General features: G+C 45.6%; 1 long non-coding RNA gene across 5 annotated transcripts in view; it reads left to right on the top strand.

The window, feature by feature from the left end:
- Window positions 1-9,648: 9,648 nt before the first annotated feature.
- The window catches only part of LOC138425313 (uncharacterized), a 168,662-nt gene continuing 158,522 nt past the window's right edge, over window positions 9,649-19,788 (top strand). For 3 of the 5 annotated variants that reach the window (XR_011251162.1, XR_011251161.1, XR_011251164.1), the window contains exon 1: window positions 9,669-9,762. This is a non-coding gene — a long non-coding RNA (uncharacterized lncRNA). Of the gene's footprint in view, window positions 9,763-19,788 lie in introns of all 5 variants that reach the window. The other 2 variants (XR_011251166.1, XR_011251163.1) reach the window with 2 other exon arrangements.

Raw genomic sequence — 19,788 nt, 5'->3', positions numbered from 1 at the left:
TATTTAAAAAGTATGTTTATTTATAATACCTAACAAGCTGTAAATATTGTATACTATTGATTTTTAATTTTATATAAGCAATTTTTTATTTCCAACTCATGTACAAATCTCATGGTGTATATAGTCTACTTTCCCGGAGAACACAAACTTTGCGGTGAATTTTTAATTGTAGTAAGCATCAGGTTTAATTGTGGTAAGCATAGAAATGTTGATCTTTATTTTTAAATTATTTTCCACCGCTCATTTTCTTCAAAGGGCAGCAATAAATATATGCAAGTTATTTTTGATTTACAGAACGTTGGTCTGCAAAGACAAGGTCTGGGTTCCAATTCATTGCTTTAAAGAAAAGATGCACAATTAACATCATACACTGTCTAATCTCAGGACCGTTTCTGAGGTCCGTATGTGTCTCTCCTCTTTGTAATAGACAGGGTGAGCTCTTTACTGATACACACAGAACAACTGTTAAAAGCGAGTCCAGCACTGAAGTGTCATTACACAGAATTTATTGGGTTAAAATTTGTAATATACAGTATTTTAATAAAGTTTCTGTATTCAGTTTCATGCACTTATATATAAATAAACCTGTCTTTAAAAGCTTTGTGGGGTGCGTGTGACTCTTTATGACATACATTATCAACTCATTCCGTGCAGACTCAAACCTGACACAAGGCTAAGTGTCTCCTCTTACCCTGTGGTCAGGTTTTCTGGGCCAGTTTTACACTGGATTTGGAAGACAGCACTGACAAGTTAATCACATGTAAGAGACAAACCTGACCTACTTCACAGTTTTATGGAGGACAGTGCCAGGCCACATAAGCATCTACTTCTAAGAATCACTGTTTTAAAGAGCCCATTGTCACTTTTGTTAATAAATGACTACCCTTTACTGAGTACTTAGTCTGTTAGAGGCTTCTCTGGTGGCTCAGAGGTTAAAGCATCTGCCTGCGATGCAGGAGATCTAAGTTCGATCCCTGGGTCGGGAAGATCCCCTGGAGAAGGAAATGGCAACCCACTCCAGTATTCTTGCCTGAAGAATCCCATGGACACAGGATCCTGGTGGGCTACAGTCCACGGAGTTGTGAAGAGTCGGACATGACCGAGTGACTTCATTTTCAATAGGCTTTCTTTAACACTTACATAGCCTTTCAGGCTAAGGGGATTACTAAGAATTCTGAAGGTAATCCTTCACTTTATGAGTGACTCACTTGAGGTTCAGAGAGGGTGAGCAGCTTCTCAAGGTCACACAGCTAATAATGCTGAGGTGGGCTTTTCTTACTTTATTACCTATATTTTCCCCCCACTGTGCTGTGCTGGTTTCTGCGAAGTATGAGATCGGTCAGTCACTCAGTTGTGTCCGACTCTTTGCAGCCCCTTGGACTATACAGACCATGGAATTCTCCAGGCCAGAACACTGGAGTGGGTAGCCATTCCCTGCTCCAGGGGTCTTCCCGACACAGGGGTCGAACCGGGGTGTCCTGCATTGCAGGCAGATTCTTTACCAACTGAGCTACCAGGGAAGCCCTGTATTGAGATAAGACAAAGACCAGATGGCATTACAGGGATTTGAAAAATCGTCCTCAGGATTTGTATTGGCAAATCTAGGCATATTTTGAATTTTTGTTAGGGATTCCTAAGGCATGGTACTAGTTACCCAGTTGATGCTGCTGCTGCTGCTGCTAAGTTGCTTCAGTCGTGTCCAACTCTGTGCGACCCGATAGACGGCAGCCCACCAGGCTTTCCCGTTCCTGGGATTCTCTAGGCAAGAATGCTGGAGTGGGTTGCCATTTCCTTCTTCATTGCATGAAAGTAAAAAGTGAAAGGGAAGTTGCTCAGTCGTGTCCAACTTATCGCGAACCCGTGGACTGCAGCCTACCAGGCTCCTCCATCCATGGGATTTTCCAGGCAAGAGTACTGGAGTGGGGTGCCATTGCCTTCTCTGACTTAGCCAGTTAGGTTCCACTAATCTGCAGCCTAAGAAGAGATTGGGGATGACAAAGCCAGTCACTGTAATTGTTAACAAACACTGCTAGTGTGAAAACTTGATTAACTTTAAAAATTGTGCAAAGAAAGTGTAAACTTTTTTTTTTCCCGCCTATACTGACTTATTTATCGCTTCATTAAAATGTATTTTCTTATTTCTAGGTAACTTCTTCATTCAACCATAAGATTTATAAAATTATTAAATATGTTTTCCTTCCTGACCATGAGTCTTAAAAATTCCTTAAAATAAAAATCTTGAGATTAAAATTTTCCCTTTTGATTTTATTCTTTTGGGCTCTTGAAGTAATATTTTTAAAGTATTTTTGTAAAAGGAAATCTGTCTTTGGGTATTTTGATAATTCACTGAGCATCGAAAGAAAGCATTGGATTTCGTATCTATTGCCACCCATTTAGAATAAGACCGGAGGGGAAAGTAATCTAGAAGAAAGATCCTCAGTTCTTAGACGGAGCTTGTTTTTTTTCTTCCTTTTTAAAAAAAGTTTATATTTTTGGCTGTGCCGGGTCTTCGGCGCTGCACGCAGGCTTTGCTTTCTCTAGCTGTGATAAGTCGGGGCCACTCTTCATTGCGGTGCGCGGGCCTCTCACTGCGGCGGCTTCTCTTGTGCAGACGGAGCGTGAGCGGTAGTGGCATCAGGCCTGCTCAGTGGTAGTAGCACGGGCTCAGTTGCCCTGTGGCTTGTGGCACCTTCCCGGACCAGGGGTCAGCATGTGTTCCCCTCATTGGCAGGCAGGATCTTAGCCACTGGAGCACCAGGGAAGTCCTGAGCTTGTTTTCTGATGGAGAATGAGTTCTTGGGGAGGAGGAATATCTCAGACTTATCAAGTGGACACTTAGGTCATCTGTGTTTTAAAGTTGTGTGTATGCTCAGTCGTGCCCGACTCTCTGCAACCCCATGGACTGTAGCCTGCCAGGCTCCTCTGTCCATGGGATTTTCCAGGCAAAAATGCTGGAGTGGGTTTCCATTTCCTCCTCCAGGCGATCGTCCCAACCAGGGACTGAACCTGCACCTCTTGCATCTCCTGCATTGGCAGGCAGATTCTTTACCACTAGAGCCACGTTTGCTAATTCCTAAAATAGTACCTAAAGTTTTAGGGTGTAAAGAGAAAGGTAAAAAGGACCTATGGCAGATTTGAGGAGTAGAAATGTAGTTTATATCCAGCTTCTAGCAGAATCTTAACAGAATAATCTGTCCCATTTTACTATTCCTGTTTATCTACTTTTAATTTTCTATATTCTTTGTTCTTGGGGCTTCCCTGATGGCTCAAGTGGTAAAGAATCCACTTGTCAATGCAGGAGATGCTGGCTTGATCCCTAGGTCCAGAAAATCCTCTGGAGAAGGAAATGGCAACCCACTCCAGTATTCTTGCCTGGAGAATCCCATGGACAGAGGAGCTGGCAGAATACAGTCCATGAGGCTGCAAAAGAGCCGGACACGACTTAGTAACTAAACAACAATTCATTGTTATCATTTTTCTTTAGGCCAATTTTATGAATATTCTTCAGGCTCAGAGTTCTGGGGATTGATTTGTAAAATGGAAATACATTAGTTGGTTTTCCTGCAAAGAGAGAGTTTTATCACTAGATGGTGTAAGAGTTCTATTTCATTTTATCCTGGCTTTTGGCCATTCTTATCTATGAACCGACCGTAATTAAATCAGCCTATACTTCTGGATTCATCTCTATAAGATATATTAATGTATGTTTTTCTGATAAAGATACATGTGAGGAAATGAAATATAAGAAAAACCAAGAGTTTCCAGGTTATCACTAATTTTCCAAGGAAGGTTAAGATACAGTGTTCAGGGCTCACTTACAAACTGGAAAATCACATTAACTATGATTTTGGCAGGTCATTAATCTGGACCTTGATTTTTCTATTTTTCATAAATTTGTGCTCCAGCTCATTGTGTAATGGTCTTTAAAAGTCTATACTTTAGTGATTTTTAATTGCAGAGTTGGTCAGCCTGTTGGGATGAAAGGAATATACCTGTGTATCACAACCAGTCTCATACTGTGAAACTTGGTTTTGAATTCCTGTTCTGCCATTTAGGATTTTAACTTGACCAGGTTGGTTCACTTCTGTGATCTTCAGTTACCTCACCAGTGAATGAGGTAATATCTCCTGTTGCAGGGGGCTCTCGGCAAACACCCTGTCCCGTGGGCTTCCTCCTCTCATGAATCCTGTGCACGAGGAAGGTTGATGTCCTCCTAGACTTTGCCGTGAGTTTTGATAGTAAGTCCAGGTACCTCTGTTTCACAGTCTGTTTCCATACCGTGCACATTAGGATTTTAGAGAGGACTTGTCTCAGGTTTAAACCATCCCACTGAACTGTGTGCTGCGTTGGCAGCAAAGTTTGCAGAGAGAATTTTTTAAAAACAGATCTCAGTGGGAAACAGCCTGCTTAGAAAACAGTGGATAAACTTGCTCAGCTAGCAAATTCCTTACGTTCTCAAAACCAAATATGTACAAGATAAGGAAGCCAAAGCAGTCAGCATAAAACCCCTGAAAGATGCTCTTGACTTGCCTGTCGGCTGCGTGCAGTCATTGACGACCATGATCCTGCTGTAGGCGGGCTTCTTGGCTTTGCTTGTTGTTCCGCAGAGATGGTGTTGGTCTCTTCAGCTCCAGAGAGTCCGATCTGAAAAGCACAAGTCTCAGGACACAGCGTGGTCTGTAGTGGCCTCGGAGACACACCTGCATACCAGGTTATCAAGGAAATCAGGACAGTACTTAAGAGACCAGAGAGAGGACCACACAGATTTTCATAAAATGACAGTGCTCCTGTCCCTTTCGCTTTTTCTTTTTTAGTGGGAATTAGTATCAATGGGTAGGACTCTAGGATGTCTTATAAGAAGACACTTGTAATGTCTTTGTTGTTGTTTTAAGATGAAAAAAAATATATATATATATATATATGAGCCATTTTAAAAGTCTTTATTGAATTTGTAACAATATTGCTTCTGTTTTATGTCTTTGCTTTGGTTTTTTGGCCTCGAGGCACGTGGGGTCTTAGCTCCTCAACCAGGGATCAAACCTGGGTCGGAGACATTGTAGAGCTGAGAAAACACCAATTTTGAGAGACTTCAGACTGCTGAAGGCCCTGTGTGTGTTCAGAGTGGGAGGGTATCAGACCTGGGACTTCTCCCTAGTTTTGACTTCTTGTGCACAGGAAGCCTCATGTTAGACATAATCTATGACCACATCTTCTGTAGTAAACATAAAAACCAGTTAGCTTCTTCTGTCTTCCCTTGAATACAACTTTCAATGGGACACCATCAGTTTAGGTCTGTTATTCTCGGACACTTTAAAAGCTGGACCAGTTTGACACCTTGAACTTGACATTTGCCATACCTGCTACAGTTTTAAGCTTTAGTGCATCTATAAATGTATTTGGAGCTTGCTAAACGGGAGACTTTTTGCCAGGTAAGTGAGAAGAGATGAACATTTCAAATAGAAAGTATAACTTCCGTTGTACTTTTTAACAAGTATTTGGAGGAGCTATACCAGGCCCATCTTATTGATAAGGTAGTCCTAATAATGTTGGTATTCAGCTTCCAAATCATTTTCACATCTCTCATTTTACTCTCACAGTTTGTTCTTATTTGGGGGAAAGGGAAAAGTGCTTTAAAAAAAAAAAAACAAATCAAAGCCATTTACCTGGTAAATCACAGGTCTTTCAGGAGACCTGGGCAGCTATCTGGACAAATGCCAATAAAAGGGCAGACTTGAAGTAACCATAGCAACTCGGGAGCATGAAAGGATCCTGGTGGAAACTGACCACTTTCTGGGTAACCCAGGACTGGCTCACTTTCCTGCCACAAGGCTTTGGCTTCAGACTTTTTGAGAAAGGATGCAGAAAGATCCCAGTGTGTTCACACAAGTTCTTTCTGGGGCATTAACCTGTTTTCTTCTATCAGATAGCAGACATCTTCAGTCATCAGCGTATACACTACAATGTCGACAGACACTCGTTATCAGCAGAGGTGCCCCCAACATTTCATCGTTTCCCAAGTTTTCATTTAACTAAGCAGATTATCCCTTTCATTGTTCAACCTCTTGATCTTCAGAGACCCTTGTGTCACCTCAACTGGTTTATGCCCACCACCAATGATCTGGACAGGGAAAGCTGCCACGTCGAGGCAAAACGTGAATACTCTGAAACCAAAACGGACCAAGAGAAGAAAGGGTAGTTTTGGTATCACTGGAACGGCAGGCAGGATCTGAAGTCTGCAGGCGGGGGCCTGCAAGGTGTCCTCAGCGGGTCTGTTGGCTGAGATGGAAAAAATGAACAGTGTGCCAGTTAACCTCAGAATTGGGATCAAGTGAAACAATGCGTCCACCCGCGACCTCAGAGATCTGTTTGTGGTGTTTGAAATTGCGCTGGGGAAAACTTGAACAGAAATTTAGATGACAACAGTGCCCATAAATAAAAGACCAGCTCAACATTATGGAAGGACAAGAGGCAGAGATAAGCAACTGACAGGTAACCCTGAAAGAATTTGTTGTTGTTGATGAGCCTTAGGGTTTTGTTGTTGTTAGTTGCTCTGTCCTGTCTGACTCTTTGCGACCCCATGGACTGTAGCCCAACAGTCTCCTCTGTCCATGGGATCTCCCAGGCAAGAGTACTGCAGTGGGTTGCCATTTCCTTCTCCAGGGGATCTTCCTGACCCAGGGATTGAACCCGCGTATCCTGCCTTACAGGCAGATTATTTGCCACTGAGCCACCAGGGAAGCCCCGCTTTGCAAATATCTCTGTATTTTAAAGCGTTTCTTTCTCCAATATAAACCTGGTCTTCACTCACCATCTCCAGAAGGGGGCAGACATGGTCAAGAGTCAGAGGGTTTCTTTCCACGCAGAGCAGATGGAGAATTAAGATGGATCAAGTGGACAAGATTTTTTCCAAAAGAAAGGCCCCCAAAGTTAACAAAATAAGCCCTTCAAGCCCTTCAAGATTCTGTCTCTAGAGCTGGGCCTTTTCCATAAACTGAAATGAGGACAATCTAGCTAAGATAAATTTGTTTCTCTTAAATATGCATGCAGTGTCTTTAATATTGGAACACATCAAATATCAACCTGAGAAATCTATCAGATCATTTGGTGAGGTTCCAGTTTTATGATGTAGACCTCAAAAAATTTGATGGTTATCTTGGCTGTTATACTAATCCAGTCTGGGCTCATCCTTTTGTCTAAAGCTGATAAATAAATGTGCTGGCTTTTTATACGCTGATAAATTTGGTAAAATAAGGCCCACTCTCTTTACAGCTTCCCCGGCTTCTCTCTTTTTTAAGCCACAAGGAAACATGGGTCAGACTAAATGTAGACAGCCTGTGTTAAGTACGTGCTGACGAGCCCTCACCCGGGGCTTTTGAGGAAAAGAATCAGTTGGACAAGTAAGTCTGATTAGACTTACTTCCTATGCCCCCGTCTTGCTGCTGCTGCTGCTGCTGCTAAGTCGCTTCAGTCGTGTCCGACTCGGTGCGACTCCATAGACGGCAGCCTACCAGGCTCCTCCGTCCCTGGGATTCTCCAGGCAAGAACGCTGGAGTGAGTTGCCATTTCCTTCACACAGACATATTTAAAGACTTAAACGTCTTGAGTCAGGAAACCCTATTTGGCTTTGTTTCATTGCCATGAATCCTCTGAAAAACGTCTATGGCAGTAAGAGAAATCTCGCTGGCTGACTCTGTGGGCTTCTAGAAAGCATTCCCAAGCATTTTTAGAAGTTCTACCTGGTGTCCCCAGGCAGATCTCTGGCTCAGTTACACTCAGTCTGAAGCAGGGTTTTCGTATCTGAGTTTTAATCTCCAGTGTTGTTCCTCTCGCCTCCAGTGTCTGTTGATGTGAGGTCCCTATCCTTTGCTTGGCCCTGGGACTCTGGAACCTTCCCAGCCCTGTGTTTTCACGCGTGGCAGGTCTCTGCCAGGTTCCTCCTCACTACATGTCCTTCAGGCGTTTCCTGGGCCCAGGCTTCCTGGATAACGTTTGCTACGGATGACCCGGGCTTTATGTTGGTCATATTAAGTGGGACCCTTCATAGGAAATCCAAGGTTGCATCTGACAAGTGTCCAGTGAGGGGTGCAGGCTAAATGTCTCAGCATTTCCCCCAAGGAAGAGGCCCTGGGGGCTGGGAAAGTCAAGGCAGCTTCACAGAATACTTGGCATAGGTCGGACCCTGAAGGGTGTTTCTAAAGACAGAAGCAGTGCCCGCAGTGAAGAGGAAAAGGGTGGACCTGGCCAGTTCAGGCGGGACAATGTGGGAAAGCCAGGCGGGGACTGGGACGTGTGAGGTGAGTCACGGACAGGTGAGGCTCGCGGGGGAGACGCTGGAAGGCAAGACGGAAAGGTAACCGCAGGCCAGGCATCAGCGCCCTGAGCCAGGCTCGTGAACTTGACTTTCTCCCACAGGCAGAGGAAAACCACTGAGACGGTGTCAGAAGGAGAGGTGCTCTCCTCGGGAAGTGAGCTTCGCAAGGCGAGTGGGGAGCCCTGTCGGTGCTTTTACATCATCCACGTGTCCGCCTCCGCGGTGTGGATGGGAAAGAACAGGCGCTTCTGAGTCGGAATCCTTGATCGGTTCCCACCTATTATGGCCATGTATAAGCCTGAGAAAGTTTCTTAATCTCTCAGAGCCTCAGATTCCTCGTGTATGAAATGATTTAAGAAGCGACCTCAGGGTGTTGTGAGACTTCAACAGTGTGTACTGCGGACTAAGTCACTTCAGTCGTGTCCGATGCTTTGCGACCCCATGGACTGTAGCCTGCCAGGCTCCTCTGGGCATTCTCCAGGCAGGAGTACTGGAGTAGGGTGCTGTGCCCGCCTCCAGGGGATCTTCCTGACCCAGGGATTGAACCCGTGTCTCTTACATCTCCTACACTGGGATGGTGGTTTTGGAATAAATCCCGGCTTGCAGACATGCTTCGTAAAGTCGTGCACGTGGAGATCATTCTGACCTGCATTTTCCAGCAACACGCCCGGCGTGCTCCCAGGTCGGCTGCTTGCGCCTCGAAGGATGCGAGTCCGCACGGCCCTGACTGCCCGTGACAGAGAGAACCTTGCTGCTACCGGTATTTTTCTTTCCTAACCTGAGCTGTTCTGTTATTTTGGTTGCTGTTGAGGCCCTTATCTCTCGTTCTCCCCATTAGCACTCGCGTCTGCTGTCAACAGACAGAAGCAGCCACCTGGACTGGCTCTGGGAGCGAGACTTCTTGAAACCCAATCTGCCCAGCTGCCTCCCAAGCAAAGAAGAGGGTCAGCGGGAGGTGAAACCCGTTGACCCCAACCCGGCAGGTTTGCCTAGAACTGGAGCCACCAATTCCCTTTGTGGCCTCTCCCTTTTTTCTTTTAAAGCTGGTTAATGGAGGGAAGGAATGCCTGATGGGAATTCTCTGTAACATCTCTTATCAGGACATGACCTGGATTCAAGGCACTGCACATTAGTTCAAGCCAACTCGTATGCATGAGAGTTTATTTTATACCATAAGATACTTAGTGAATAGTTATTACCTGCCAGAGATGTATTTAGTCATTTGATGTATTGTTTCGCTCCTTACCCTATCTCTGCACATTGGGATTTTATCAAGTTAATTTTAACTTCTTCCCATCAGCCCAGGCTCTCTCCTTCTGGACTGAAGGCTTACTTTCTACTCACGTGGTAGCTCTTTACTCACATGTCCATTTGGTTCCTTGTCTCTGACCCCACACCTCCCAGTTCGGCCTCCCCACAGGCACAACACCCACCATCTCAACCTGCTCCAGGTGAGGGGTACTTGGACTTGGCTCTCTGGACAAGAAGAGTTGAGTAGGCTCCAGGCCTCCGGGAAAAAGCCAGAGGAGAAGGAAGGCAAGCTGGGGGAGGAAGGGCGGGAAAGAGAGCGCTTGATGGATTCCTGGGGGAGCCTTGACCTGGTAAGACATCTCTGCAATGACATAGAAGAAAGGGAGGTAAGATTGTGGGTCTGAGGGTAAGTAGGTGGTATTGATGCAATTCCATGTTACGTTATTATGAAATGATTACACACACACACACACACACACACACACATTTCCAGTGGAAAATATCCCTCTCCCCTTCCTTTCAGAAGGATGAACACTGAAACAGGGGGTTCTGTACTTGGGTTACTGACTCTTGCTGTTGGCTTCTTGTGCGGCTCTTCACTGTACATTTCCTCATCTTATAGGGACACAGGTAATTTTCATAAAGAATATTCCTCGTCCACGTTTGCATTTTTGTATGCCTCAGAAGCCCAAATGTTGCTAAAACGTTCAAGCTTATATTTTACCATTTAAAATTTCCTACCATTAATTGCATTTGTAATAATATATCACATCTTTCAAATCAACCTGATACCAGCAGGACTGTCAGAAGGTCTTCCTGGATTTATAAAGAGGTATTCAGATGCTTTCAGTGCTAGGGGATAAACAAGCGGAAAATAGATAGATCAGTAAATATTTTATGGAACTAATAATTTGTTCTTAATGTAAATTGGTGGGACGGTTGTCATGAATGATAACTGCAGTGAGTAAAACATTTTCCTTTATTAAAACATTAAATAGGTGCACTAAGACTTTTGGAATGCCTTATAGCTGTAATTTATGAACTGTAGATTAGATCACAGTATCACATCAGTGTTACATTTCTTGAATGTGAGAACTAATCTGTGTTCATGTGAGAAGATATCTTTGTTCTCAGGCAAACACTGGTATGTTCAGGGGTAAAGAGGAACAATGTTTGTAACTGACTCATATTAATATTAATTTGGGCTTCCCTGGTAGCTCAGACAGTAAAGAATCCGCCTGCAATGAGGAAGACCTGGGTTCGATCCCTGGGTTGGGAAGATGCCCTGGGGGAGGGCATGGCAATAGGCTCCTGAAGAATTTCTTCAGTAATTCTTGCCTGAAGAATCCCAAGGACAAAGGAGCCTGGCGGGCTACAGTCCATGGGGTTGCAAAGAGTTGGACACGACTGAGCGACTAAGCACAGCAATACTAACATTATGTATTATATTAATATTTATACATTATATTAATAATTACATATATAGGGGAGAGTAAATGATAAAGCACACGTGGATCAATGTTAAAATCGGGTTTATCTGGATAAAGACAATATGAGGGTTCTTTGTATTAATTTAACAACTTTTCTGTAACTTTGAAATTATTTCAAATAAAAAGTTGAAAACATATATATATGGTCATGTATTAGATACAGTTGTCCCCTGGAGCCTTGGGGTCTGGCTCCAGAACTCCCACAGATACCAAAATCTGAGAAAGAAGTCCCTCATAGGAAACGGCATGCTTCTGCTCAGTCGTTCAGTTGCGCCAGACTCTGCAACCCCATGGACTGTAGCCCTCCAGGCTCCTCTGTGCGTGGGATTTTCCAGGCAAGAGTACTGGAGTGGGTTGCCATTTCCTTCTCCAGGAGATCTTCCCGAACCAGGGATCAAGCTCGGGTCTCCTGCCTTGTCAGGCGTGTTCTTTACCACTGAGCTTCCAGGGAAGCCCATAAAACAGCACAGCATTTGCAAATAACTTATGCACATCCTTCTGTATATTTTAAATCATCTCCAGATTGCTCACAGTACCTAATACAATGAAAATGCTATGTAAGTTGTTGCATATAGTTGTCCATGTGCAGCAAATTCAAGTTTTGCTTTCTGGAACTTCCTGGAATTTGTTTGATCCACTGTTGGTTGGATCTCAGGATGCAGAGCCCGAGGACATAGGGGCCAACTGTATGTATCTGGATGTATAATCTATTCATGTTTTGAATTTAACCTTTAGACTGAGAAGGCTCTAGCTGATATTATCATGAAACAAGCTGAGTCAGGTGACTCGGGTATAGGGTGTATCTGCAACCCTCACACTGTGCTGGGAGGCTGCCTCCCCACCAGGCATGCCCGTAAGTGCAGGAACCCTGAGAGTTCCCTGAGTTTCCTGTTGTGAGCTGACATTCGCTTTCCCTGGCTCACTGTGTTCCCTCATTATCACAGAAAGAGAAGTAGCAGGAGCTCTTTCCCAGCAGCTATAAAACGCCAGCTAAGTGGCTTATTTGCAAATTGCCAAATACAACCATGAGGTTATTTCTTCACAAAAATCCCTGTGTAAACAGTCTCCAGGACCTCAGGATTCAAATGAGATGAACCTATGAAAAAATCCTGGGATTGACAGATAAAACTACTGTACATAAAATAGATTTACTGTTTAGCACAGGGCACTGTGTTCAACATCTTGTCATAATGTATAATATTAATTATACATTATTATTACACAATTACAAGAATATTATCTGAAAAAAGTAGCTGAATCACTATGTTATACATCTGAAACTAACACAATATTATAAATCAACTACACTGCAATTTTTAAAAAAGTCCTTGGCATCCAGATGACCAAAAGCATGTGAAAAGATGCTCAACTAATCATCAGAGAAATGCAAATCAAAACTGCAAAGAAGCGTCACTTCATACTGCTCAGAATGGCCATCATCAAAACGTCTCCAAACAATAAATGCTGGAGAGGGTGTGGAGAAAAGAGAGCTGTTCTACACTTTGGGTGGGAATGTAAATTGGTACGGCCACTGTGAAGGATGGTATGGAGGTTCCTTGAAAAGCCAAACATAGAACTGCCATATGACCCAGCGGTCCTACTCCTGGGCCTGTATCTGGAAAAAGCCATGATTTGAAAAGATACATGCACCCCTGTGCTCACTGAAGCATGATTTACAACAGCCAGGACGTGGAAACAGCCTATACTGTCCATCAGCAGAGGAATGGATAAGGAAGGCGTGATACATCGATATACCGTGGAATATTAGCTGCAAAAAAGGATGAAATAATGCTATTCTTAATGGGTACAGATTATCATACCAAGAGAAGTAAGTTAGACGGAGAAAGAAAAATACCATATGCTATTGCTTATACGTAGAACCTAAAAAAAAAAACAAAAAACTATAACCTTAATACAAAGCAGAAATAAAGTCACAGATGGAGTAAACAAGTTTATGGTTACCAAGCAGGAAAGGGGAGGAGAATGATAAATTGAGAGATTGGGATTGATGTATACATACTACCATATATAAAGGAAATAACTAATAGGGGCCTGCTATATACTACAGGGAACTCTTCAATGCGCTATAACGGCCTACATAGGAAATGAATCTAAAAAGGTGGGGGATATACATATATGCATAACTGATTCACTTGGCTGTACAGCAGAAACTAATGCAACATTGGTAAATCGATTATACTGCAATAACATTTTTTTTTAAGTTAAACCAAAACAAATAGAATAAAGAACTCCAAAAAAAAGGTCCTTGGACAAGTTAACAGCTTCTAAGTCAGAGTGCTCTGCTCTGCTGAGCTCTGCTGGGAGCTGAGAGTTAAGGCGTGGAGGTTCCCATGCTGATTCTGTTCCTAGAAAGGGCTGGAACTTCCAGCAAACACCTTCCCCTCTATCTCAGCCTCTGTGGCTTTTTTTCTTTTTGCTTGTAAAGCATTGGTATGTCTGGGATGAACTTCACCCAATTCTAAAAGCCGTGAGGAGAGTATCATGCTTAGAGAAAGCTCTTAATGGGAGGACATGATGTGGAGGGAAATCGTCAAAAAATCAACAGAACTCATCTTTTACTTCCACCTTCCCCTGGGAATCTCTGCTTTCTACTCTTTGCTCCTCATCTCCTAAGTTTCTGAGTCTTCTAAGAATTTCCTATGAGGCCTGCTTTGGGCCTGAAAGATACTCTCAAAGCATCAAGAAAGTTGAAACCAGAAAAGGCAGACTACTTTTCATGTTTAAACTGAAAATTTTTAAATGAAAAAAAAAAAAACAACAAACAAAAAACCCACCAAAAGCAAAAACCCTCCTTGCTTAGGAAGTAGTTGCTGCTAAGTCGCTTCAGTCGTGTCTGACTCTGCGCGACCCCACAGATGGCAGCCCAACAGGCTCACCCGTCCCTGGAATTCTCCAGGCAAGAACACCGGAGTGGGTTGCCATTTCCCTCTCCAATGCATGAAAGCGAAAAGTGAACCGGCAGTCACTCAGTCATGTTCAACTCTTAGTGACCCCATGGACTGCAGCCTTCTAGGCTCCTCCATCCATGGGATTTACCAGGCAAGAGTGCTGGAGTGGGTTGCCATTGCCTTCTCCAGGAAGTAGTAGCAGGTTCAAAGTGTAACTAGATCTGAGGAGAAGCTGGCATCTCGTGTGCAAGGGTTGGGCTTCCCAGGTGGCGCTAGTGATAAAGAACCTACCTGCCAATACAGGGGACAGAAGAGACACAGGCTTGATCCCTGGGTCGAGAAGATTCTCTGGAGGAGGGCACGGCAACCCACTCCAGTATTCTTGCCTGGAGCATTCCATGGACAGAGGAGCCTGGTGGGCTACAGCCCATGGGGTTGCAAAGAGCCAGACACAACTGAAGCGACTCAGCAGCAGCAGCAGCAGCAGCAGCAGTGTGAGGGTCAGCTGCAGACACAGCTGGGACCCCACCTCCCCTCAGAGGCCATGGCCTCAGGTTGCCTGGTGAGAGCATCCCAGCCAGGTCCCCCTACCTGCAACCCCTTGTCAATGCCCTCGGTTTGTGAAAGAATGTGTGAATGACAAATTATTCATAAAGCTTGGCAAAGAACCTTCGGCTGACTCTGTTCATAGGGGAGCACTGCTATAGAAGTACTGTGTGTGTGTGTCTGACTCTTTGGAACCCCAGCAGGGAGGACCACAGTGGGGACTCAAGTCCATTGTCAGCATTTTTCCAACAGCATCTGCTCACTTTGTGTCTCTGTGTCACATTTCACTAATTCTCACACTATTCCAAACTTTCTCATCCTTATTACATTCGTCAGAGTGATCTGTGATCAGTGATCTTTGTTGTCACTACTGTGATTCACTGAAGGATAAGATGATGGTCAAGAAAGTATTTTTAAATTAAGGTTCGTATGTTGTTTTTAGACATAATGCTATTGTACACTTCATAGACTACAGTAAAAGTTTGTATTACTTTTTTAAAATTGTTACTTGTATATGCACTGAGAAATGAAAAATACCATGGGACTTGCTTTGTTGTGATGGTCTGACACCAAACCCACAGTGTCCCTGAGATATGCCCGTACCTGTTTTCACAAACTGAAAGAAATTTCAAGAGGATTTCTGCTTTTAAGAATAAAGGCAAAAGGCAAAAATCGCATTGATTTATTTTGTGCATCCGTTTACAAGCTGAGTCTCTCTCTAGGTCTTGCTCCTTTGCTCCATTTCAGCTTATGAAAGTTTTCATGAGAACACTCTGCCTGCAAATTGTGGGGGCCCGCACCTCTCCGAGCTCTCTACCTGGGGCACACCTGCTGAGCTGGTGCTCCCGGAGGCCCCGCCCCAAGGAAAACTCTCATTTCAATTACTTGCATGCAACTGCACCCTGCCTTTGCTTTTTTTAAGTGAAGTGAAAGTTGCTTAGTCTTGTTCGACTGGTTGCAACCCCACAGATTGTAGCACTCCAGGCTCCTCTGTCCATGGGATTCTCCAGGCCAGAATACTGGAGAGGGTTGCCATTTCCTTCTCCAGGGGATCTTCCTGACCCAGGGATCGAACCCAGGTCTCCCACATTGCAGGCAGATTCTTTACCGTCTGAACCATCAGGGAAGCCCAAGGATACTGGAGTGGGTAGCCTATCCCTTCCCCAGCAGGATTGTTTACCAGCTCAGCTACCAGGGAAGTCCTTGCTTTTGTAAAAGGATTTGCTAAAAAGGAATGTGGGCCTTTGTCTTTAAATGTCAAAGCAATGTTTCACTCTTTAAAAACAAAACCTTTCTTTTGGTTCTTCTGAACATTACTGATAAGACCAAAGGGGGTAAAACAGGGAAAGAACAAGGAGAAGAGAAGCTTTGGCGCCAGGGCCTGGAAAAGGGCTCTCCGTGGGTGGAAAATATTCCAGTTGTTTCTCCCAGGCAAAACTTGAGGCAACGAAATCATGCTGAAAAGCTCATGGAAAATCAGAGCAAAATATTTTTAGCTGGTTGACCTTTTAGTAAGAGTAGTATCTCCTTTAAAAGGAAAAATTATCAGAAGAATGTTGTGTTACTAATACTTGGAAGGGAGGTTGGGAGGGTGGGGGGATAAGCCAGAGGTAAAAATATCCAAGTTTGCGGTATATGCTTGGGAGCTTGGGTGCCCACTGGCTCATCTTTCCGACCTGGTTGATACTGGAGCTTTGTTCCTGCATCTGGTATAACTGCATCCCTCGCCTGTTGGAATGTATCTGCAGAACCATTTCTCAGAGTGTTCCCATACAACCCCCCTCTTCCCCCTCTTCCCTCCTTCCCTTCTTCTTCCTTCCTTCCTTGCTCCTTTCTTCCTTCTCATTTTCCTTACTGTAGCCAGGAAAATACAACACCTGGGAGGTGACAAAGCTTCCAGTTAAGAGCAGACTTCAGTCCTACTGGCCTGAATCTGGGTCTGGACTCTGCCCCTTACTCTATGAGTGACCTTGGACAAGTTGCTTAATTTCTCTTGGCCTCAGTTTCCCCATCTGTGTAATGGGAAGAATAATAGTACCCGTTTCTCAGGGTGATTGGGTTTGTCACAAGAGTGTACGCTCCCCAGTTCTGTCTCGTCACAACAAAGATTTGGAGTGACGGTTATTAAAGCCCCCTCGGCGTGTCACCTGAAGTCCTCACTCCGGTCCTCAGACCTTCCTATGACCTTCCTTTGTTCTATTTTCTCGGATTTTTCCCTTCCTTATCTTTTAGTCCCCGCCAGTTTGGACTCTTGTTTTCTATTCTAACTACCTAACATTCCCCCCTCAAGAGATGGGAGGCCCAATTCTTTGGGAATAGGGGCATCGAGGTCTTTCTGGCTACTTCCTGCTGAACTGGGATGGTGAGGGGTATTGGGCCTCCCCCTCTTGCTAGACTCAAGCCTCAGAGCACATGTACCGTGCTCAATAGAAGTGAGTTCTCAGGAGAAAGGGAGACGCTTGTAGTAAGACTGTCTGCCCGGGGGCCGCGAGTGCAGGATAAGCCAGACTGTGAGGATGCCTCGTCCAGACCTCGATTTTCCCACTTTCTGTTTTCACGCTAGCGCCTCCTGACTTTATTCCGTTGAACCTGGTGGATTGTTTTGATAGAAGAAACTGAGCTAATCCTACGCTGTGTTCTGCAAAATTCGCTGATACTAGCGTTTCTTTCCCCTCAAGGTACTCCACTGCTCCCCAAATAACGTCACCTCTGGGTGAAATCACAGCGCACGCAGGGCTCTGTTGTGGTACCGTTTTGGTCTTGCTACGCTCTGCCTCCTGTCTGTAAGCTTCTCGTCTCCATCTCCTCCCCGTCACCCTAGAATCCCAAGGGGTCTTGCTGTCTAAAGTTTTCACCCCACTGCCTGTCCACTTCCACCCTCTTCCTGGTTTTCCAAAACAGCCTGTCTCAGTGACCTTGCGTCACACGCATCTCCTGGGACAGCTGAAAGTGACGTGGAAGTGAAAGCCCCCCAGTCGTGTTCGACTCTTTGTAACCCCACAGACTATACAGTCCGTGGAACTCTCCAGGCCAGAATACTGGAGTGGGTAGCCTTTGCCTTCTCCAGGGGATCTTCCCAGCCCAGGGACTGAACTCAGGTCTCCTGCATTGCAGCTGGATACTTTACCAGCTGAGCCACAAACAGCTGATATTGGCTAATTTTCAGGAGTCAGCCTAAGGCTGATGCCGTGATGCCGTGATGCACGGTCTTCCTCTTACTGTGCTTCTCTGCTCACTGTGATTTCAAAGGCTCAATTCCAGTAGTGAAAGAGGCAGCAGTTCCCAAGCAGTAAGGACTTTCCAAGGCACCCCCAGTTGTGCCTTCCTGCAGGGATTTCCCTGCTCTTTCTTCTGTAAGGCTGGCTCCCAGTATGCCCAGGGTCTCATCTCCCAGGATGCTCATGGCTGAATCAAGGGAACAGGCTGCATGGGTGGATGCTAGACAGATCCCTGCAGAGGCGGCAAGTGGCCAGGCACCCTTGCAGGCAGCGACCTTGCCTTCCTGGGTATCCTCCTGGCCCAGCCTCACTGCTTGGCACCATTCTTGGAATGGATACCAAGTCTTCTACTTTTCTCAGAAAATTTTGTTGAGCTCCACTCTCGCTTGGACACTCACCAGCTACTAGAGAGGAGCGTGCCTCAGGGGCTTGGGAGGGGCTGTCGTAAGGGCTCTGTGGAGCCTCGTCCTCCTGCTGATCAACAGTCTCTCCTACTTTCGGTTCAGTTCAGTTGCTCAGTCATGTCCGACTCTTTGTGACCCCATGGACTGTAGCACGCCAGGCCTCCCTGTCCATCACCAACTCCCGGAGTTTATTCAAACTCATGTCCATTGAGTCGGTGATGCCATCCAGCCATCTCATCCTCTGTCGTCCCCTTTTCCTCCTGCCTTCAATCTTTCCCAGCATCGGGCTCTTTTCAAATGAGTCGGTTCTTCGCATCAGGTGGCCAAAGTATTGGAGTTTCAGCTTCAGCATCAGTCCTTCCAATGAATATTCGGGACTGATGTCCTTTAGGATGGACTGGTTGGATCTCCTTGCAGTCCAAGGGGCTCTCAAGAGTCTTCCCCAACACCACAGTTAACCAGATGGAATTCCAAACCATTTACACTCCTGTCACCGCCCCCTCTGAGCCTCCCACCTGACCCCCTGGCTCAGGGAGCTACCACGGCTCATCCGAGGGGGACTTCCACTTCGCTCCCCTGCCAGCTGCCCTCACCTGCCCTTCCCTCCTTCATGCCTTCCTCTTCCTCTCCGAGACAAATGCTTTGTCCTAGGAACCCCACCCTGGACCCCAGTAAAGGCAGAAGCCCGGGTCTGTGTTCTCTCTCCCTCCCTTGCTTTGGCCCCCAGGACTTGTGAGTTATGTATCTTGGTTTTTCTGAGTTCCCGGATGATTGTCGTGGAGGTGGGGACAATCTGCGATCATGATGAGAACAATGAGGACTGGTCCAGTCTCCAGGTAGCTTTAGTGGGGGGACTGTCCGTGGGGGCTCCCTGCAGGAGCAGGCCCCAGGGGAGTGCCCCCAGACGGTCCTGGCGGACAGGCTGAGACCAACCCCAAACAGCAGCCCTGAGCAGGAAAGACCGTAACCCCTGGAGACAGTAATGATGCCAGGGTGACTTCCGATCTCTGGGAACGTGGGGAAGAGAGGGGCAGGAAGTGGGAGGGGAGAGGACGGCGGGCGAGCTCCGGGGCTTCGGCGCTTCACTCAGTTTCTTTTGTGGGTTCAAGGCAGGAGAGCCCCGGCGTCTTTCACAACTACGCTGCCTGGACTGTGCCTTGTCTTTTGAAATATCATCATGTATCTGTGTCTCCAGGCAAGAATACTGGAGTGGGTTGCCATTTCCTTCTCCAGGGGATCTTCCCTTCCCAGGGATTGAACCCACGTCTTCTGCATGTCCTGCACTGGCAGGTGGATTCTTTACCACTGAGCCACCCGGGAAGCCCTCTGTGGAGGAATGCAGCAGCACAAAACCCCATTCTTCCTCAAAGCCCAAAGCAATTTTTATCAGCTTCCAGAAGTTTCCTTTTAAAAGTCATCTGCTAAGTACCTATATTTCAGGAACTTGGAATGGGTAGTGTAACCATCAATACAAGGGAAATCATGGTAAGCCAGGCAGGACTTTCAGATCCCCATCAGCCACCACCTCCAATATCCCTGCGGGCCAGGACCTTCCAGAGTCTCGTTTGGAGCCTCCCACTCAAGAATCCATTCCCATTCTTGGCTTGGCTGCCCGCAGGCGGGTACAGGAGGCCTGGGAAAGGAAGAAATCCTGATTGA

This window comes from Ovis canadensis, chromosome 20 (assembly GCF_042477335.2).
Source record: "Ovis canadensis isolate MfBH-ARS-UI-01 breed Bighorn chromosome 20, ARS-UI_OviCan_v2, whole genome shotgun sequence".
NCBI classification, from domain to species: domain Eukaryota; kingdom Metazoa; phylum Chordata; class Mammalia; order Artiodactyla; family Bovidae; genus Ovis; species Ovis canadensis.
The sequence above is the reverse complement of the archived record's forward strand: the minus strand, read 5'-3'. Positions and strand labels throughout refer to the sequence as shown.